At 37.9% G+C, this 22,859-nt stretch overlaps 1 protein-coding gene across 2 annotated transcripts in view; it reads right to left on the reverse strand.

Moving 5' to 3' along the window:
* The window catches only part of LOC107104584 (SRC kinase signaling inhibitor 1-like), a 72,876-nt gene that overhangs the window by 43,756 nt on the left and 6,261 nt on the right, over positions 1-22,859 (reverse strand). For both annotated transcript variants that reach the window (XM_015404617.1, XM_015404618.1), the window contains exon 2: positions 14,411-14,437. The gene's annotated coding sequence lies outside the window, so the exon portion shown is untranslated. The remainder of the gene's footprint in view (positions 1-14,410; positions 14,438-22,859) is intronic.

Genomic DNA, 22,859 nt, shown 5'->3' on the forward strand with positions numbered 1-22,859 from the left:
CTTTTTAGTTTATGAATCAATCCCATCCATATAGGCTCTGGTCAATTTACACCCTAGGGGAAGAGGAGCCCTTACACAGTCAGCGGCTTAATAAACCATCCTGTAAGTGGGGTATTTGGACTCCACTTCATTAAGACCAGCAATTAACTTGCTATCTTTTTGGTTTGGAAAACTTGAAACCTCCTAAGGGCAGTCTGTAAATTACTGTAGGTATAATACCAATATTGTGTCTGCCCAGAACTGATCTTAACAAAATGTCCTAATGGGCTAAATAAACAAAAAAAGCTTGGAAGATGTTGCTGATAAATGATGATGAATGTACACCAATAAAGCTCTTCTTCCCGTTGCCTTAATATTTTTTCTACAACTTTCCTAAAGAATGTTTTCCTGACATAATATCTGATTTGACTTAGATAATAACACTATTGTCAGGCGTTTTACCACAGGCTCTAAAACAGCATTTATTAAACAGCTGTTGAAAATTAACAACTTGCCCAAGTTGCTCCTACAGAAATACAGGCCTATCTCAAAGCTCCCCTTTATCAGTAAGATTAATGAAAAAAAATTTAAGAGCTAAACATCATTCTAATACTGAACAGCTGCTTCAACGTTCTTCTGTGCTTGCGACAGTGCAAAGACTATCCTTGGCAAGTTGTTCAATAATATCCGTATAAATGCAGATGTGGAAGAACCCCAGTGCTTGCACTGGTATTGATCTTCTCTATCAATCAATAAATCCAAAAGGTAACACTAAAAATGTTGTTTTCTTCAAATAACCTTTCCTTCCCCAGTTTTTTATGTCAGTGTTAAAAATCAAAACCAAACAGAACAGCGCTGCCTTTAACTGTAAAGGTTATCTGATAAACATCAGTGAGATATTAAACTTTCCTTTTTCTCTGTCAGCCTCTCAGGGTGACATTGTTGGCTCAGGCCCGTTGCTGTGGTGTTTATTAGGAGTCCTGCAGCAGCTGTGTCAGATGGGATTATTAAAAGCTCACTGCAAAGCTTCCTGTTCTGCAGTTTTAATATAGTTTGTTCATTAAAGGTTCAACAATTTGACCTCTCTGAGATTTAACTTCCTAACCTTTGCAAAAATATTTTTGTCACGACTTGATATAGACTCCAGATTTGAGAGCACTAATAGAATAAATGTGTAATAGAGTAATAACTGGCTAATAATACCCCTTTGGTTCTGGTTTTATTGAATAAGCTTAGTTCAATCCATATTTCAACAAAAAAAAACAGTTTTTATTTTGCTGATATGAATACTCTGGCCACTGTAACTTGTGGGATAAAAAAAAAACAACATGTAAAACCCATCACTTAGCACCAGTGAAATCTCATTTAGTATCAGTAACCCCCAAATACATGCTGGAACAGACAACCAAGCCATCCAAGAGTTACCTTAATCTAATTTCTCTCTAGATTCTGCTGCTCTGAACTTCATAAAGTTTGCCATTTCAGCTCAGAGTTGTGCTAAACTTACCTCTTCTTCCACCATCATCTTCAGGCAATATTTGAAGCAATATTAGCAGGTCACTCTGAATGTAACTACTCCTATATAAGCTTCCCAGCAGCTAAAACATGAAGTCTTGATTGGTGAAAACAGCTGTGCTCATCTGGGATATGCTAAACCCAACCCACCCAGCTGCCAGACCCCCACAGCTTTCACGGACATTACTGTACCTCCGCATACCATGGTACATGGCATTCCTTTCCTTTTGAACGGATCACTGAAAGCAAGTGAGGCTCCAAGTGTCAACCAGCATGTTCTGCTGTGAGCCTCTGTGTCGCATCTTATGAAGAGGCATTTGTTAGCGAATGTTTGCCTCGTGATGTGAGTGGGCGATCTTAGCACCTGAGGTAGCAGAGGCAGGTTGAGGAGTGGACAGATGCAGGAAAACTTTAATTTAGATCCTCCCTTTTCACATATCAAAATGATTCAATAAAGGGGGCTTGACTTCCAGATATTCTCAAGAGCAACCATGCATGTATACATGATGAGAATATCTCTGTCTCCTACCTCCCAAAACTAAACCTCAAACTACTCACTGACACACCCATGTGGGGCAATTAGTAACTTTTATTTAGCATTCTATTTGTTAGAATAGAGGAGGCTAAAAACAATAAAAGCCACACTTTTGTGCATTTTAGTATTGTATAATAACCTAAAGAACTAAAATCTGTAACCACTGGTTGAACTAATTCTTTCTTTCTGAAGCTACATGCTTTTAATTTTTTTTGTCTTTGAAAAAACTGAATCCTTCACACAAATTCAACCATTTGATCACCTCTTAACAGCCCTAGCTCTATTGGCAGATGGCAGCAAAGAGCCGGTGTGTGATTCTGGCCACAGGCAACATAGTGCTGGTTGGGGAAGACTGTAGCCATCAGACACTTTAAGCCTTTTAGAGGCAGAAAACAATCAGCGGTTGGTTAGGGAATAGTAATTTTCCTCCGAGCGTTATATCAACAGCTGAACAGCACGAGGGCCTCTGAGGCAGCCATATGAATGGGTTAGAGATGAGCCTGCTCACTGGGACAGATATGGAACCACTGGGGCAGGGAAGTCTTTTTTTGTATGGAACCTGCTATGGTCATACATTAGCCTTTAATAAGACACAGGAACAGAATTCAAAATTGTTTCAAGGGCTTCAAGAAGAGGCTTAAACTTCTGATGCTGTTAGACGCAAACAGATAGTTTTGTTGAACACTTAAGAACAGCTTTGGGTTCAATTAAAAAGTGAAATGCATTAATAAAGCTGTTCCTGACTAGTACTGGTTCCAGATTATCTTTAAGGTCTGACCAACTGCTCTGATTTTCTTTATCATTTACAATGCAAAGTATTAGGATTTACCACATAAAGGATTTGTGAGATGTTGTCCACATATAAATTAGTCTACATTTCCCAAACATTTATAATGATGTTTACAGAGGGAAATAGTGGAAGCTCTTAGATATACCAAATATCGATGAGAGCCAATCATATCAGACAAATCTGACTGAATGATGCATCTCTAAAAAAAAAATCACATTAAAACAGACACAAACATTTGATGTAGATTCCACTGATTTGTGCCAATATGACTTCAAACCAGGCTGCAGACGTCCATCCCACCGGACATTACAGATGCAAGAATCCAGTCTGCATCTTCCTGTCAAAAGGAACACCGATCTGCCGTGAAGCTATAGTGAAGCTGAGCAGATGGGATCAGATTTCCTTTTGATGCAGCCTCACATTCTCTCTTTTAACTGAGCACCAGCTATAGAGCTGCTTTCAAAAAATTCATCCAGTTTCTTTGCCAATGCATGCTTCTCAAAGTATATAAAACCAATAAGTAGATGGGTTCAGTTAGCTTTTATTTCTTTTACTGTGCAACATTTTTTTTTGCAGTTTGTGGAGAAAATGCTAATGCATTAAGCTGTGCAGGGACAGATAAACAGCCTCAAGGAGGATTTTTCAGTCTGCAGAGTAATCTAAAGTTAAGTTAAACTGCATAAAGGAGGGAATAGCTTCAGTGTTTAGTTTATTTTTGCTGGCGTGACACCAATATCCTGACTATAATGCCAAGATTCGAAGCTTTGCTCACATTTAAAATATTTAATAGTGTTGCAGTTAAAATAAAACAGGGTCCCACGTCATTGCAAATGAATTTAAAAGTTGCTTCTTTAAAAAGTTGGAGAAAAGCTTAATATGGTGTCAAGACAGATGTATATTTACAGGGATTTTAGTGATCTTTTAGTGATCTTCCATCAGGTTTTTCACTAAAGAACTGCATTCATGTCGTTTGTCTGATATTCAAGGAAAGAAATCTTGTTTGGTAATCAGTCAGCATCCACCTAAAGAAAAAGCTGCATTTATTTTAGAACAGTAAAAAAAAAAACTTAAGGTTTTCTAAATGTTTAGGGACGTTTATAAATCAGCATGTTCTCCTTTGACTGGCTTTTGGCTTTATGACACTAATCATCCTAATAAAATGAAATCTTTTACACCAAATTGAAAGAAATAGCTTTTTATTTTTAACAGGTAGCATGATTCTTATTGCAGTTCACCTCTCTCATGTCCTACTAGACTCATCACCTCACCCTTTGGCATATCTTTAGTTTAAAAAAAAAGGGCAGAGACTTGTTTTTAATAGCTGGAGTGCTTCTGTAAGTCAGAATATAGTCTGGTTGTATCATAAGCATTGGTTTGAGTGGTCGGTGCCACAGCCCCACAAAATGATCCTACCTGGTGGAATAACAGAGGATTACAGGAAGGGTCTCTGCTAATTAATACAGTTTTACCCTGTGATTAACAGCCTCTGCTCTGATGGAAGTGGTTTGATTTAGGATGACAGGAATTTATAGAGAGAGTTCCTGTAAGTATCTACTAATCAGGTTATTATAATCCTTCTGGAGAGGTCCAGATCAGCCATCCAGTCCAGAGCCTCCAGCCGTTAAGGTTCAGTTCACCACCAATTTGATGAAGTGAATAACAGCCATTATCATTAGATTGCATGGCTTCTTTAAGAGTGTGCAAGGAGAGCTTTAGACAGGGCATGAGAGGCTAATGTAGAGAAACAGGCCACCAAAAATTGACTTCTTACAGATGATTGCAGGTTTCAAGTAACATCAACAACCACCTGGTCTCTCTTAGCAGCTTCAGCTCAAAGAAAAACACCTTTCTAATGCTCATCCACCGCTGACCAGGGCTGACTGCTGAATACAGGAGATATTTAAACATGTTAATGATCATAGGCATAGACGGATACAGTTTATTTTAAGGCCAATTGGTGATACCAATTATTTTGACATTAGTCTATCCGATCCCAGATTTGTGCTGCCGATTTTTATAGGGCTACTTCTTGAAGCCAACAGTGCTTTTCAATCCTCTATAATGATAAAAACGATAGTAAATGTTAAAGAAGTTAAAACAAAAAATAATAAATAAACATTTATCAGCAAGCCAAACAAAATATTTTTCGTGTAAAACAACTTTAATTTTTCTTTATTTTTTGAAGCCAATACAAAATAGACAAAACAAAAAAAAAACACTAATATTGGTCCAAAGAATCATCCGGCCAACGATTCGGTCTATCTCCACGTGATACTGATGTTTAAATAAACATGTTAAGTCTTAAATCTGATGGTAAAGAAAATTAATATCCTAACATTCAATTGTAGTAGAAGACTGCATGACAAATTCTTTCAAAACAGTTTTTGTGATCTTGCAAAAATTTAGATTCCTAGTTTCCCTGCCCAAAACATTCACTAACATTTCATCTCGTTCTTGTGAAAGCTTTCTATAATCTCCTCATGCTTAACTGGATGATTCTTCACACTCCTGAGGGTAGTCGTTATGGTTTGATTGTAAAAGCGTGAAGCATGAATCCCTTACGTTTAGTAGTTGAGAAAAAGGCAGAGATCTGACTCAAAGCCAAAAAAAAGGAAAATTGATGAGTCCCTCCTCCAAGAAAAAAAATAATATTATGTCAACAACATTGTTGAGAATCAAATTATTTCTCTCCTGAAGGATTCCTTCTGCTGTGTCACTTTTTAGTGCAACTAGAATAATTAAAATCAAACAGTTGCCTCCTTCAGGGTTTACTCCAACATAAAGAAGGCTGATGAATTAGTGGAATACTGCCAATGGCTTTCCTTATCTGAGCCCACAGTTTGGAACATTCCTCTGAATTAAATACTCTGTCGAAGACAGGAGACAATAGGCTGTGATTACTTCAGCCACTCCAGACAGAAAGAATAGAGATGTTAAAATGGAGCACTAATGTTTGCCCAAGTGCGGCTGAGAGAGAAGAAAGGGTGAGAATTATGCAGCACTTTGCTCTATTGTGTCTTTGACGCTGTCAGCAGCAGTTACAGGCGGCTGCTGGAATCTGTTCACCCCTGTGGACAAGCTGACAATCTCCACCGCCCGCCCCAGGATGCAGGAGAACACGTGAGTGTGAGTCTTAAAGCACGCTTGAAATATTTGCATAATCCATCCACCTTCAGTTTCCATGGCCACTGCAGGTCCATGTATGCATTAACGTGCGTGGACGCGCATCTGTTACTGCGCAACAGTCTGATAACCTATGTCTTTTTGCACAGGAAGCGCCATATCTGTTTGTGTGGATTTAGTAAGCAAGAGAAGCAGGGTAACATCAAAAGGGAAATAAGCAGGGACTATTTATTAAAGAGATACACACATGAGCTCAGCAGTGCTGTGCTGCAGGGGCTTCTATTGCATCAGTAAGGAGAAGAGGCTGCCTGGCTCCCAGAGAGGAAGGAGAGGGATAACCAATCCTAAATGTGCTGCAGACCAAAAGTAGAGGGAGATGCAAAAAAATGCAGCTTAAATGTTTGTCATCAGCTGCACGGGAGGGAAATGCTGAAAGCTGCTAATGTACATTACAGAATTCTACAAATTTCAGCCATGTATTTAAAACATGTTAGCTATTCTAACTATCTATTAGTTCATGAATTAGCTTCGTTTCACAGTTTAAGGAACAGCTGTGAGGCTTAAAGAAAAAGCCCAATCTGGATTCTGTTCTCAGATATAAGGTCAAAGCACAGAACACCTCAGGGAATCCAGTCTCCATCAGGTTCAACATAGTATTTTTTAAAGGGTCCCATGCATTTTTTTTTATTTTTTTTTATACATGACACAGAGTATTTTTTTTTTAGAGTTTTTATTTTAATCTAGTTGATAAGTGTGTAAAGAACATTTATGTTTGAAATCTTTATCTTAATGTTAAATTTAGTTTATGAAATTGGTAAAATTTCCTGTTCGTTTTTTTTTTTTTTTTTTTTTTGATCACAGCTAATTGTTTTAGATCATCTAAGAGTCCAAGAAGTGATATACTCTGACCCCCCCACAACTCAGTATTCTGGTGAGAAATCAGACACACCTGTGAAAAAAATGACTCATTACCTTCGTTTGGTAAAGAACTTTTGGCAGCTAGTTGTGTTTTCTAAACCAAGTCAAACTGCATGTCGAAAACAATGTTGATCTTCATGAATAAACATTCTGCCCTGGTTCTAATTTCCATATGCTTACATAACTATTGGAAGCATAATACATTCTGGCATAACACCTTTGAACCTCTATAAATGGAATCCGTGCAGATACTATTTATTAATCTGGTGACTTTGTTTTAAATTCCCAAACGTAAATTCTCTCCTGTGCAATCACAATCTTCTTATTCCTTAATATATATATATATATATATATATAAAAAAAAAAAGTTAAAACAAACCACTGCACTTAGTTTTCCAAGTTCGATGACATTTTGCTTCCCATCCACAAAAAATTCAAAATGTCTGGAGTAGTGTTGAGTTCGAGGCTTTACACAATAGCCCAACAAAAGCCTTATTATGGCTTAGAAAACATGCGAACTGAACCAAAAACAGGTCCACCCCTTTGTGATGGGGAGTCGTTAAGGACGTTAATGACCTGCAAGTTAACCCAAAACTGGCCCATGCCTTTGTGGTGGGAAGTTGTTAGGGTCGTTATTGGTCCGGCCTAACTGGCGCAATGCTTTGACCACCTGCATGACAGGCTATTCCTTAATGATTCAGGCTAGTGGAGCCTTTAATGAAAGCAAAACTAAAATGATTGTGTTTGGTGATCGTACCCCTCCGAGTGGGTTAAGTAATATTCTTGCTTTATCTTAGACAGTTCCTTTCCATCAGTTGTCAAAGCCAATTACATTCATATGCCAAAACTAAATATTACAGTCTTGATAAAGACCTTGCAACTCACATCCATGCTCTTATTACCTCCAGATTCAATTGCTTTAGATCCTTAAATTTTAGACTTTAAAAATTGTGTCTCAGTCTTTGAAGAAGACTGTGTCATGCCCACTTATAGCTATGAGAAGATTTTGTATTTAAAGTTATCCAGGCCAGCTTTTGTGTCCTGCAGTCTAAAATAAATCTAAGACGCGCACATTATTTCTATTTAAGATTTGTGAACTAACACAGATTCCAGCTCCTTTTTTCAGAAATATCTTAATTTATCTAAGTAGACAACATGGTCTAGTAAATCTCTGCTCGTCAATACGGGAAAACAACCTTAAGATAAACCTCCAACACAGAGCTATACATCATCCTGATCAATTGCTTTATCTAATACAGCAGGATAGTCTTCATCTTTCTTTCAAAACAAAGCTGGGAGGAGAGGGAAGATGGGTCAAGATGGATGTATATTTCTTGTTTTAAGTTGTGTTTGATTTTTAAATCTGTATCCTAAAGATAAATCACTACACCAACCAAAAAATAGAGCCACCCATGTTTCCAAGCTTGGATTTACCTGTTAATTCTTATACAACAACTCAAAATTACTTCTCTGGTTGGTGAGACATAGAGCTAGGCAAAACAGCAAAATTGTATCCTATGAATGTTTTAATAGAAAACTTTTTATAAGTTTGTACACTTTACTAACCTATGTAAACAAAATTCATCATCTGCAATATATAGGCATGAAGAGACAAGCAAAAGTGTTGCAAAATGGCTAACTTCTCAAAGCCTTATATAAGCTTTAGATGCTTACTGGGGCCATTAGGTGGTGAGCAACTATCTTGAACAAAATTATCTAGAAAGATTAACACACTGTTGATAGTAGGGGTGTCCCAATATGAAAAACTAATATCGGATTTAATCAGCTGGCACCTGAAATTTCCGATATTTTCAAGCTGATACAAGCTCTCTGCTTCTGTTAAGCTTTCTGAAACTTATAGGTTAATTTTACATGGTTCACTTGTTTTCATGCCTTTTGTTGTTGACTTTTGTTCCCTGTTTTAACAATATTACTTGGTCAAGCCCTTTCTAACATTCTAAAATATAAAAATAAGTATTAAAAGTACATACGATTTGTGCTAATATTGTAACTGCTCATCTTGAAGCTGCGATATGAGTTTCGTATCAGAAATGAAAAAATTGTATTGGGACTTCTGTGGTCGATGGCACCCTGCCTTTATAAAGTAGTCTTAGCAAAAATGATTGTAATAAAAGCATAGATAAACTAGCCTAAAATGCTTTAGGTAATGGGTCTCAGTTATCAGTATATCATATGCATATCAAATCATCAACACAAATAACAACATCATTCATTACTAACAACAATAGGTGTTTAACCATATAATTAATGAATGGGTTACATTAACTTTAAAAAGGAAAGCGGAGTGTTTCTATCAGCAACAGAATATTGGATATTTAGATACAGGCCAGTACACTCCAACTTTGGTTTTTTGCATGATTTTGGACTGATTTCTGATATGAATATAGTAATGGAACATCCCTAGCATTTCTCTTGGGACATATTGCCAAAATTGAACCCCTATTCCATTTTGTAGAACTAGCTACGTAAACAAAGCATCAAACTTGATTCTCTCCATAATGACTCAGGGGGGATTTGACTGGAAACATGTCACATACCTGAAACAACAATAAAATCTGCCCATCACTAGATATGTTCCTGCTGCATAGGTTTAGAAATTAGAGTATATTTCGGCTTATGTTATTTAAGCTGAAATCATTTATGTGCAGAATGTTATCAATTTGTGTTACTTAGCCTAGTTTTAGAGTAAATCCATTCTATTGAAATTATCGCAATTTTAACACTGCTCTTTATGAATAAAGCCTCCTAATGTCATGGCTATTGTAGAACTTACAATTTTTATTGTCGGCCTAAGATAAAAACTGTCAGTTATAACAAAGGGAGCTTCTATTACTACCCTTTTTTTTTTAAAGCTAAACACTACAATAAGCCATTAGAGATTTGTCAATATCATCTATTGCTTTCAGAAATTAACCTGCAGGCCATATTTTCACAGCAAACACTTTTTAAGAATCAGGGCGTCTGGTTTACATACAAAGTCTATGGCACAGAGGAGCGTCCAACAGCACGATGCAGGTGGGGGCTCTTGCAGCATTTCCAGCATCTACAGCAACTGACGCTGGAGTTGCGAAATCTGAATATTTGCAGCTGCATAGACTGATTCAGAAGCCAGACACTACATGGAAACCTCAATCGCTTTGTAGAGCTGTCAATATAAAACTATGAAAAATGGATCTAAAAAGAGGTTAAACTCCACTGTTCATCAAAAAGGAGAATGGATCTCTAATCATTTCTGCTCCACAAAATTATTTTTCACTAAATTGTAGCAAAACAGTTTATAACACCTATAATACCAAAACCTGATAGCAAAAATTTTTGATTTTACATTCTGATACTTGCAGTTTGCAAACACGAACCTAAAAATATGCTTCATATTAACTTTCAGCTGTTACGAGTGGCAGCATGACTAGCTTCATAGAGCTTTCACTAGGGAGTCCCAGCACTAATACCAGTATTTGAAGGGCCTGCTGCTCAGAAAAAGAACAGAATGTTGAAGTAGGACATTATTCCTGCTGAACAAACAGCAAAGAAGATATTTTGAGGGGTAGTATCTCGCTTAAACATGCATTAAAACAATTTATCTAACTCCTCAAAGTAAAAACAGCATAACGTCTGGATTGCAAGGAAAAGAACACGGCAGCTTAACATCCTGGGCGCCGAGCATCTAAAACAGCAAACATCCAAAGGGTCTGACATCCAAATGCGCAAGCATCTAAGTTAAGGCATTGGATGCCTTTTTAACACAAAAAAACGGGGTTGTGTGAATGTACCATTACAGAAAGGAAACTATGTTACCATACTTTTAAGGAGCTACAGTTCCATCACACACCTTGTTATCATTCATCATGTTAGCAACTTTTACACACATTTTAGGTAGTAAAATGTCTACCTGCTCTCAATTTTAAAAGTGTGTTGATGAGCTTAAACGTGGGCCTAAGATAAAAACTATCAGTAGTAACAAGCAAAGCCTTCAGTTATGCTTTATAGCTTGATCGATTAGCATCAGGCTTTTCATGATTTATTGTGTCTAAATAAGTCATGCCTTAATCCTCTTCTTACCAGGATCGTTAGTGGTGTAGCACATATAGAAGGTTAAATGGTAAATGGCCCGCACTTATATAGCGCTTTTTCAAGTCAGAGGACTTGACCAAAGCATTTGACACTACATTCAGTCATTCTCACATTCACACACACTCTCATACACTGATGGTGGCAAGCATGGTGTCGACAGCTGCTCTGGGGCTCATTGACAGAAGCAAGGCTGCCGTTCACTGGAGCCACCAGTCCCTCCGACCACCATCAGTAGGCAATGCGAGTGAAGTGTCTGCACAACTCTGTCCCTCTTGCTGTGTTTGCTCTGTGCAACCCCAACACTGACTCTTTCCCCGTGCGATTAATAGATTTTATTTTGTATTTTACCCTAAATGTGTATTAATTTGTAACCACGTCTCTCCTGTTAGAGTCATGAAATTGCTGCTGAATTGCTGCGCAGTCAGGCTAAAATAGACATGTTGTCTAATTCAATGGGATCTATGCAAGCCCCATTGCGTAAAATCATGTCATAAAATGTCTATTGACTTTCAATGTGCGCTAAACGTCACAACCTTATCTGACACCGTTTTCTGTCGGATCGACACAAAATCGGATTCAGTGTTTTCTGGCCTTAACACAGGTGTGTCCCTTTCCCGTTGATTCCCAGTGATTTCAAATCAACTGAAATTTTCCACAGGTGGACTACATTTGAACTATAGAAACATTTAGTGGAAACACTTTGAACCACAAATCAGTTTTGAGCTTGATCACAAAGGCTCTGAATACTTGTGTACATTTGATTTCTTTAGGTTTTTGTGATAAATTAGTAAAAAACTTAAAATGTTTTACCTTTTATAATGGGGGCTTTGGATTTTGAGGACAGAGATTGCTTCAATGCCATCTGGAATGAGGCTGTAACAACTAAATTTCGAGAAAGTACAGCACTATGAATACTTTCCCAATTTTCTTTATAACCCGGTGTACTGCTTGGATACCATTTTTGTCGTATGTGTAAGTTTGGCATGCCGGTAACATTTTTCCTGATGTATAGCCTTCCACTGACCTAAGTTTAACAAGCTGTAAAAAGATTATATTTTGAAGGCTACAGGGAGAATGAGGGTGAACAGAAAAAATCAGTAGGGAACACAGATATAGAGGATGGAACTTGGAAACATTTACTGCTGGCTTTAGATTTATTTATCCTGCCTCATCCTTTGACATTTTAATGTTAGTTCCACCAAACATTTTACATGACATTTAATCCCAAAGCAGCAGTTTTTCCTTTTTGTTCCATCATAGAAAATCCTTTGGCAGAGTTTACATTCACTGTGTCAGCATAAGCTCCGCAAGAAGCATTTAGGTATCGAGTCATTTTATGGTTAAGATGCTGAAAGCTGCAGAAAGAGCTTTGGATAGCAGATACTCTACAACATTAGATCAACAAACAGGTCAGAGTGTAAGTATTTATTCAAGGTTAAGGAGAAATAAACTATAAATAACCACTTTTCATTCATTTTGTATCAATTTGCTGCTCTGAGAGGAAACAACCTTGAGAGAAAAAACACAGAATTTAAGTATAATCTTTAAACTAAAGGTTAAATCTAGCTATTTAAGTTTAAAGTAGCTGCTTTTCAGTTAATAAAAATTAGGAAGTTTTCAAAAAGCGCATCCTTAGACATCCCAGAAATCCTAAATGTTTCTAACAGTAAGTGGACAATAAAATCATCAATGGGGGAAGCCAAAGAGAATTACAGTTTTAGCAAAGATGTTTTAGATCAACTCATCCCATTTTACTGTATTTCCCTGTGGATCTTGCTTGTTATTGCTACAATTAACTTCCAATTACGGTAGTATATTTCAGATAGGCCACACTCTGAGAAGCATGGAAGTGATTCAAAGATCCTGGACGCAGACCATGTGTTTGTACTGTAGCAGAGTGGGCGTGAAGCTGGCGATGACTCAACACAACTCATCCCGTCTCCCACATTTTCTGTCAATGACTAAAATGTGTAATTGAGTCAAGATTGCATTAACATTAGCAATGAAAAGATGAGGGGATGAATAAATCCTCATCTCGATAACTGACTTTCACAGCTGTCTCCACATGTGCACTCTGGGTGTAACAGAGCTCATCCTCAGCGAATCAAACCCCAAGAGTAATTACCCAGAGGGATGAACACCTTTAAACTCACAACTGAGGCGTATTTAGTTCAACTTTATTTTTTTATTGTGCTAAAATAACATGCTACATGCGCAGCAGATGCAAAACGAATCCGAGTTCATTAATTCATAATTTACCAGGGTTAAATGCCCGGTGAAATGATTTAGGATGCATCAAGACTAGGGCAGCCATTAAAACCTAATTAATCTATTCAACTGTTGGATTACTCTAAATTTCTTTCAAATTAAGTTCCCTTGATTAGCAGCCTTTTCCTATATTACCATGAAGGCCAATGTGTTTGATCAATAAAATATTTAAACGCAGTTTACGTATTTGATAAGGTTCACACACTTTCCCTAAGTTTTAGGCACATACTGTTTAACTGATGCATGTTCAAATGGTCAGATAAGTAGCATAAAGTGTGTGGAAAAAGGAGCCCAACTCCAATGGTGGGAAAAACTCAAGACTTTTGCACAGTGCTTTACATACAGTAACATATAATAAGTGTATTAAGTATTTATATCATATATAATCAAACTGGTATGGCTGTGTATTTTTAAAAGTGAAGAAATTCTCAGAGGAGTTTCGCCTTCAGAGTTTCTACCCGTCTCATCTAGTCTGTTGGTAAATAATGAACCAGTCATATTATTTTTAGCAGAGATAAGAGCTGAGCTGGTTTTGAGATTTTTCATGGATCTTGAAACCAGCACAAAAAATGCAAATACAATATATATCAATGTTTAGTTTACTTTACTAGTTTTAAACTTATTTTATTGCAGTGCATGCAATTCTTGTTAAAAATCTGAACACTTTCACGAGTCTGAGTTTGTTGATTTTTTCTGAAAACATCTGAGGATCAAAATGATACAAAAAATTTTCATTTAATTTATCAATGTCTCTCCTGTAGCTCCACCTTAAACAAATGTTTTTATGTTACTCTCGGTATGGTTCTGTCATTATTCTGTGGATATTTCACCGACTCCTTTAATCTACTTGTCAGAAAAGGTTGATTTCCATTTAAATTGCTAGATTTGCTAGTAAAAAAAATACAGATACAGAATTAGACAAAAGCATAATCTGTGCAAGAAAAAGCTTTAATGGCCTATTTCAATGAGGCTAACAAGACCCATGGCTGATGTGAAATGATTGCAGCACGTCAGGCAAGAGTTAAAACAGTTACCAGAGAGAATGGGTGCCAAAAATGTGACCAACTCAAAATGCAATGGAGATGAGGCAGGCAGACATGCAAAGACACAGTGAAGTTATCCTATTAAAAGACAAATGTTCTAAGAGGCGCAGTTTTGCCCCGCAACACAAACACAATGCTGGCACTGACCTTGAAGCTCCAGTAGTTTGGTTGTTGCTAAAGGGGGGTGCATAGAAGGGGAAGATAGAAGGGACAGGGAGGGAAGAGAAGGGAGAAACAGGAATGAGAGGGTGAGACTTTGTAGTCAAGTATCAGGCTGTAAAATGCCACACAAAGTAAGATTGAACAAAACAAGAGGCTGGATCAAGAGCAGGGAGAAAATCACGCTCCGTTCCTTAGTTCCCATGTGAAAATATGCAAGAGATACAATGTGAGATAATAGGATAAAAGATAGATGACTCAACCTGTCAACACCCCTTTATATTAAAGAAGATTTATGGTTAGGTTTTATACGTTTACAGGAGCATTCTTAAAGAAGTTAAATAAAAGGTGCTCTTTAGTGCTAATTTGTATACCAGCTATTTTAGACTAAACCTGTTAAGGTCAATCCTTTCTCCGCCTTCTAAAGGGTGTGCATTTATAAGACTGCTGACAGGATCTTTTAAATGCAACTAACTATTCTTAGCATGAAGGTTCAAAACACAGCACACAAAGCAAAACTTAAAAAAACAGACAAAGGCCGAGTTTAAAGAAACACTGATATTTGCAAATCAGCTAATTTCTGCTGTGCTCCATCAACAAAGTAGGAGGCTAGTTTAAATAAAATATTTTTTTCATAAAAAAAAAAAATATCTTGTATTTAGGCTGCTCATATGGGGGAATAAAATCTGGAGACTATTTAAAAAATGACACATTACCTCACTTTGCGCAAGGCCAATACTGCTTTCAGTGACTGAGGAACTTTGCACAGAATAACGAGCTATTGGATTATTTGTCTCTGCCTTTTAACAATTACATTTTAATAGGCGATCTCCAAACAGAAACTATAAGAACGGTGTAATTTCACTGCAACACCACTAGTAGGCTGCAAGTATTTGAAACTAAGCATATTTAAAAAACACTCCTATGTTCTGCTGATTAGATTTATACTGTGCATGTTGCAGGGCTTTCCCAAACAGTTTCTCCAAGTTGTTTCCAGAACTTCACTCTGTAGCCCTTTCTATTTTTTTTTTAAAAGGCCATCTTTCAGAGAAATATTTCCCTGTGTTGTTAAACATGATGATTAGAGACGCAACAAAACTTGAGTCGTTTATGTGTTGGTTCATCTCTACATTTGGTTTTGTCATGGAAAGGAATTGTTGATCTAAGAACTCTTGTCTAGCCTATTAAACTCTGGGCATTGACCTTATTTCTGCCTCCTGACCAACGCCTCGTCTAGTCTCGTCTACTCTTCCGATCCTTCTCCTCAACTCTGTTTTATTTCATATGGACCTTTATGTTCCTGCACCACAAACTCAGTCTCTCCTTTGGAAATCCAAAATGGTTAACCTTTTACTGAGTCAGTCTCTGCACTTCCCTTAGCTTCCTTTTCCACTGAGTGTTGTTACACTTGCTCTCAAAGAGATCCAAGCCTACATTGACACATCCACCAGACCAAGCCTCTCTCTGGGCTTTGCTGAGGAGTCCACATCTAGTAACCCTTCTTCTCTAAGGACTTTGAGAGGAGGTTCCTTCACCCGAAAGCAGGGAAATGCTGATAATGCTGCCACTGTGTCTGGTTGAATTTTGAGGTCCTACTCTGATAAAAAAAAAAATAAATAAATAAATATATATATATATATATATATATTGGACATATCCCTTTCTTTAATTAACATTTTCACCACCGGGTCATTAAAAAAAAGGACTGTCTTGATCAGCTGTGGAGTCCTGTAAAGATTACACACATAAGGAAACACAACAATGGACCAAGCAGTAAGGACAGTCAGGCACAGGTGTATTTAAAAAAAAACAGGGTTCTTTTATTAAACCCAAAAAAGATAAAATGTCACAAGTACAAAGTCAAAGAAAAAATCTGAACTAACTCAAACAAGCTGCCCTGCCTTATTGACACAAATAAAACCTGAAATAATGGCTGATCAGTTCACAAAACATACACAAACCTAACTCAACCAAATGAAGCAAAACCCCACCCCCCCCCAATAGCACTGATGTGGTATAGCCACCTGTTGGATCCTCAATCAAGGAACTAGAGCAACTGAAACAGAATCATAACAGAACAGGGTAAACCAGAATGTGCAAACTAATTTTAAATACACTTCAGTGGTGATAAATAAATTCCAAATAATGAAATGACTCTGTTAATGAAACCCTATATGAAAAAGAAACTGAATATCAAATGATATTTGTTACCACATCTGTGTGGCTGTAAATGCAGCCATCACAATCCAAATACATTAGCAATGCTCATCCGATCAGCTGCCGTACTTGAGGTTTAGTGCCTTGCTGTGGAAAGGGAAAGCCTGATTTAACACAAACATTTTCAAAATGATAATATTGCCCGAGGAATTGACCACTGATAATTCTCCACATTTTCTGGTATCGGTTCTTATACAGTAGTCAGAATACTATTCCAAATACTCTTATCCACTTAAAAATGTTAACATGTTTAATTTGTTAATGTTACATTTTTAAGCCTGGCTGATAGGCTTCTGTTAGCTTCCAGTCTTACTTTTATTACAGAATTAATTTAGCTCATTTAGCCTCATTTTTATTGTCTAAAAAATAGAAAAAGTATAAAAGCAACCAGTAGTGCACAGCAGCAGGTAGAGAAGGGGCAACACGATACCAATTTATCCTTAGAACTCCAAGGGATCAAAAATTTCCTCTCTAAACAGAACAAAATAATTAATTGCCCAGTTCAGTACAGTTCAGAAATAAAATTATCTGAGGGTTATATTTTTTTCCTTTAAAATGAATAATTTATCATTTCAAACTTTGATAAAAGCCTTCCTGCTGTAACCATAAAATTAAAAAGGTTTTACAGTTTTATAGAGCTCAGAATAAAACAGTTCTGAGTCTTTTGTTAAAATAATTATTGAAAAAACATTACAATGTGGTCTTTAGCTGCCTTGATCCATTTTAATTATTAAATCCAATCAGCTAATATGCTGGAAGTGGTCAAATCTGATATTTAAACTCCTGATCTAAGTAACATTAACTGTTCATGACTGATGCCAGAAAACCAATAAATTATTTTTTAAAATAATCTTCTGGATTTGAAAATCATGATTTAATTATTACAGTGATGGCTAAATTAATTTACGTCATCCTCCGTTGCCACTGTGATAGAATTTTAATTGGGTGTAATGGCCTCTAGTAGGTAATCAACATTCACAGTGACTTCATGCACATTTTAATGATGCAGGCCCAGACAGCTCCACAGACCAGTCTTATGGTCTCTGTTGATGAAGAGCCAGCTGCCATTCAGCCGGCATTAAAACAATGTACACAAGCCTTAATAGAAAGCTGGTGTTTTTCATTCCTTGTGGAAAATGCCCAAACGTCCATCCCACATTTCTACTGTACTGAACATCCAAATAAAAAAAGTAAAAAGACCTGAGTATTTTTTTTGGATTGTGACCCATTTGAAAAGTTTTTCAATCTGTGATATCACTTTACATAGAAAGTTACAGTAGTTTCCTTCCTTGCCATGAAAAAAAAGAACAACAGCTCATTATGTATGATGATGGAGCCATCCTGACCCAGCATGCCTAATACCAGCTATAATATGATTGAAATCCTCTTTCAGGACCATAGAGCCTTAGGAATCTAATTGGTGAGTAAGGAATAATGATCACCCTAAAGGTAGCAAGAGCGAACCAGGGTGGAATTTGCAACTCTTCAGATGACTGGGACACCTGTTGAGAGGTAGACCAGGGTTTTTTTGTTTTTCTTTTAAGTTGAAGAAGTTCCCTCATCTTAACCACAAAGGAAGCTTCTTCTCAAACCCCACTCATTGGTGCCCTGCAGAGATGTCATGTTTTAGCGGGGTCCCTGCACTTCTTCAAAAGTCCGTTTTGGTCCCCTGCAGTCTTTACTGTCCAAAAGCAATGTTACGCTACAGTACACGACACTCATTTGGCTCTAGGACCAGGCGGAAAGCCGCAGCTCAAGCTGAAACCTGCTTCCCTGAGTTTAGACCACCCACAAGCTCCTGATTGGATCTCCGTCTTTTTTTGTGTGATTGGCTGTCACGGCTGTCACTCCTGAGAGGCTCACTTTACAAACATCAGATGTGTCACTGAATCTGGTCTGTGATTGGACACAGCACTGTGAAAGTTGAGGAAACAAACAGAGAAAATCTACTAGAAAACATGTTGAACCCCCAGTTTTGAAATAAAAATTTTGTCAATGAGGGCCTGTGATCTAGACATCATGCACTCTACTTTAATACTCCTATACCAAATAAAAAGATGAATACTTTGATACCTTAGAGCGGAGGTCTTCAACAGGGGGTCCGCGACCCCTAGGGGTCCACGGAGATACTGAATTGGGGTCGCGAAAGTTTTAGTTGATTAGACATTCTTTTTATATTCCCCCTGTACTTTTTTCCTCTGATTGACATGTCTTTAAATACACAATAAAGCCAGGCATACACTGTACGATTTTTTCAGTCATTGGACGCAGCTGCAGCTGTCGTACAGTGTGAGTTCACAGCTTACAATGCATGTGCGCCCCGACGCTCTGATGCGATCTACCTGCTCACACTGTACGTCTAAAAACCACATCGGACTCAGCAACGGAGAAAGATGCTGCTACTGGGACTCATCTATGTGGAAGCCAAATGAGTAGAAGAGCAATATGAAGCTCACCACAGTGAAACGTTCTGCCTTGGCAATTTTGTGTTGAAAGCCCTAAAAGAAAAGGCGATGACGTATTTGGACAAAGACATGGCTGAGCAAACGTGGCTACTACAGTCTGTCAATTTTACAGAAAGAAATCCATTTCACTTGCACCCCCGCCATGCTTCTGTGTTTTTGTCTGATTGAGAGGAAGAGTGCTTGTTTGTGCACTGAGCGATTTACCCACGACGGTCTGGAGAAAATCAAACATGCTTGATTTTCTCCCGACCTCACGATTCCTGATCTGGAGTTGGTCGTGAGAGGCTCATCGCCCCTTGTTACCCCCTGTACACTAAACAACGCACAATCAGGCTGAAAGTCGGGCCAATCGGAAAATTCTCGCAGGACTGGAAAGTCTGCCCAAAAATAAAAAATCGCACAGTGTAAGCCCGGCTTAACATGAATTCAACACAGTGTAGTAAACAGACAAATGTAGGCTGAAGATGTCTTTCAGTCATCAATGCCAACATTCAGCGACACACAGGAGCTCTTTCAAGCTGGGCACCATTTCATTCACAACACCTGTCCCATCAACCAGGAATCAGAATCAGAAATACTTTAATAAGAAATTACTTTCGTTACATGACACCATCTGTAATAAAGCGACTATGGGACCAGTTTGATATAACACAATTTCATACTATATATAATTAGGGGGTCCCCGCTCCATCTCGCTATCAGTTTGGGGGTCTTGGCCTGGAAAATGTTGAAGACCCCTGCCTTAGAACACAACTTCAACCCGAGGAGGCAATTTAGTTGTTCAATCATGATGTCTGTACCAGGGAAGAATCCAAAGTCACAGGACACCAGCCTTTTAAGACTTCTGGTTGAAATCTTTATTTGGTAGAGCAACTCAATCTGCAAGAATTAAACAAGGAGGTAATGAACTGCTGCTGCCAATTGGGTATTTATTATCAAATCTATTGTTTGTATATTGTTAATTGTTCTTCCAGTAACACAAATGTCTTCTAAATCCCTTATTGAAAACAAATTACATAAAGTCAGTCAAACAATGACCCTGACAAACTACATTCAGGAGATGTAGTTGCCATATTAAAAGTATTTTCATTTCTTTCTTCTACTCACTTGTTTTAGTGTGTATTCATTTTTCGTGCATTTATCTATATTACAACTATATTAAAGCATCTAAAATTGATTTCAGTAACAGTCTCATTCTAAGGATTATGTAGGTGTTGCACATCTGAGACTGTGCCAAGTTTTAGTTGTAATCAGAGGAAGGCTCCCTGTGGATGTCTCTGGTCAATTCGTCTCCAAGCTTGTTAGATGATAAGCCTGCAGGGGATACATATGTGTCAATAATGATCTACTGTGCAAAAAGGGAAGTAATCTGTAGGGGCCTTCTGCCTACAATAGAGTGAATTATATAACATGTATTTCAATTAATTAAATCTTAAATGGCCAGAAAGACACAGTATGAAATTCTGCACCTGTGACAGCACAGACCTATCAGGAGTAAAATTATGGTTATGTGTCCTGGAGATGCCGTGGTAGGGATTCCAAAGATTTAACTCATTTGTCCAGAAAACCTGAACCGATCAAACAGAAAAACTTTGGTGAGAGCAGGGTAGAACGTTACAGTACACGAGGACTAAAGTAACAACAAAAGGAAAATTGATAAACACCAGCTTACTATTACATGTCAGCATATTTTTCTCCTTAGAGAACAGTAGTGATCATCATAGCTATCTATATCCCACTAGACACCAAAGTTTACATGACACTCTTTCTCTAAAAGCACCACAACCGCTAAAAGGCAAGGAGGACTAAAAGAGAAGAATAGAGTCTCAGCTATCCAGCACGGACATAGGAAAGGTTTGGTAGGGTATTTAGAACACAACTAATTCCAGAGTTTATGATGATGATTTTGATTATATGATGATGATGATTATATGGTGTCACTAGTAGATGTGTTGTTCAGTTTGACACCACCATAGCACTCATCTGATCTCCTCCCAGTTTTGTCCTAGGACCAACCTAATTTGCTAGATAAGCACAACATGCAGGTAATCTTGTGAGCAACCCTCAGAAAGACTCCAGGCGAAGCACCTTGTAAGGTGCTTATAGCTTTTGCCCACCACCTTCATCTTTAATTGGATCCCCAACCTCATCAAGACACTGGTTCATCAGCATATCAAAGACTTTTCCACCCACCTACCCCTTTCCAACCACCACTAATTTGCTTAGTCAACAAACAAACAGATTCAGAGTACCGGTACACTGCTGTAGCTCTATACTGAGCCACTTGGAGCAGAAGTACAGCTCTGTTTGATGCTTTTGTTGAACTGCAGCTCAGCTTTTAAACACAATCAAACCAGATATAGTAAGCACCAAAAAGTAATAATTCCCCCACCCTGAATAAAACATTTTTAACTAACATGCCTCAGACTCTGACAACTGGCCCTCACTTCTCCTCCAACCACACATCAAGTACCAACTCTCTTCAGAACTGTCTCTACATACATAATGGCTGTAGTCCAACCCATGTGATGGAGCTCATAATCAGATTTGCTGATAATACCACATTGTTCAGACTCATCTCAAACAGAGATGAGGCATCCTGCAGAGAGTATGTTCGGAGGCTATCTGCCTGGTATTAAGATAACAATCTGGCTGAACAACTTAAAGAAAGCAAAAAGAGCTAAATCGTGTTCGGGAGGCACAAAATCGAAGCATCAACATCAGTGGTGTATGTGTGGAGAGGGTCCACACCTTCAAGTTGCTTGATTTTCCCCTCTCTGCCAACCTCTCATGGAAAGACCAAGTCTTGGCAGTCTTCAGTAAGGTTTGGAAATATTTATGCCGTCTGGGAATCTTCTGGAAGAACAATCTGGACTCTATTCTTCTGCTGATGTCTACCATTCATCAGCTGTTGATATAATGCTTTTAAGTACTACAGGGTAAGAGAATAGTATGTGTTTTCAAAATGTAATGCCAGTTGAAGGTTGTTAAGATTAGGAAACCATCGGTTGATAATGTCCTTGGAAATATTCATCGTTCTTATGAAAGACTTATCATCTGTGGCAGATACAACATTTGGATGCCGCCAGAGGACAGCATACTGTGTCTATACTTTGACAGTTTTACTGCTCTGAGCATTCTTAACATATCCAGCTGATGCTCTGACTACTCGTCCAATGCTATGGTGCTTCTTTTTATGTCAGGTACTCCAAAACATACAGTATGTGTCTAGAAGTTTGAAACTGTATGCCCTCCATCCTCTTCCCATTGAAGCACAGTAGTGCATAAACCTTCTGAGTGTCACTGAAACCAGTTATTGGTTCTTTTGAAGCAGATCGTTCCTCATTGTACAACACCTTCATTCCACCAGAGTCATGGTGATAAAACTCTTTTACAGTATTGTCCCCATATAAAATATAAAGCGTGGATGTGTGTGGGTGTGTGTGTGTGTGTGTGTGTGTGTGTGTGTGTGTGTGTGTGTGTGGGGGTGGGTGTGTGTGTGTGTGTGGAGGAAAATTTTCCTAATTTATCAACCTATTTCCTGTCATCACAGTGCTTTGACCACTTTTTTGACCTCAGCAGTGCAGGAAAAAAAACAGATGTTCCAAGTTTGAATGAAGCAAAAAATAACAAACAACCCTTTTCCTCATCATATTTAGTATTTTAACATTCCCAAATGGGTAAGGTATATACAATAAGAGAGTCGAATCATGGGATAGAAGCAGCACTTCAAATCACTTTGAAAACAAGGGGTA

Source organism: Cyprinodon variegatus, unplaced genomic scaffold, assembly GCF_000732505.1.
Source record: "Cyprinodon variegatus isolate N-32 unplaced genomic scaffold, C_variegatus-1.0 Scaffold1804, whole genome shotgun sequence".
NCBI lineage: Eukaryota > Metazoa > Chordata > Actinopteri > Cyprinodontiformes > Cyprinodontidae > Cyprinodon > Cyprinodon variegatus.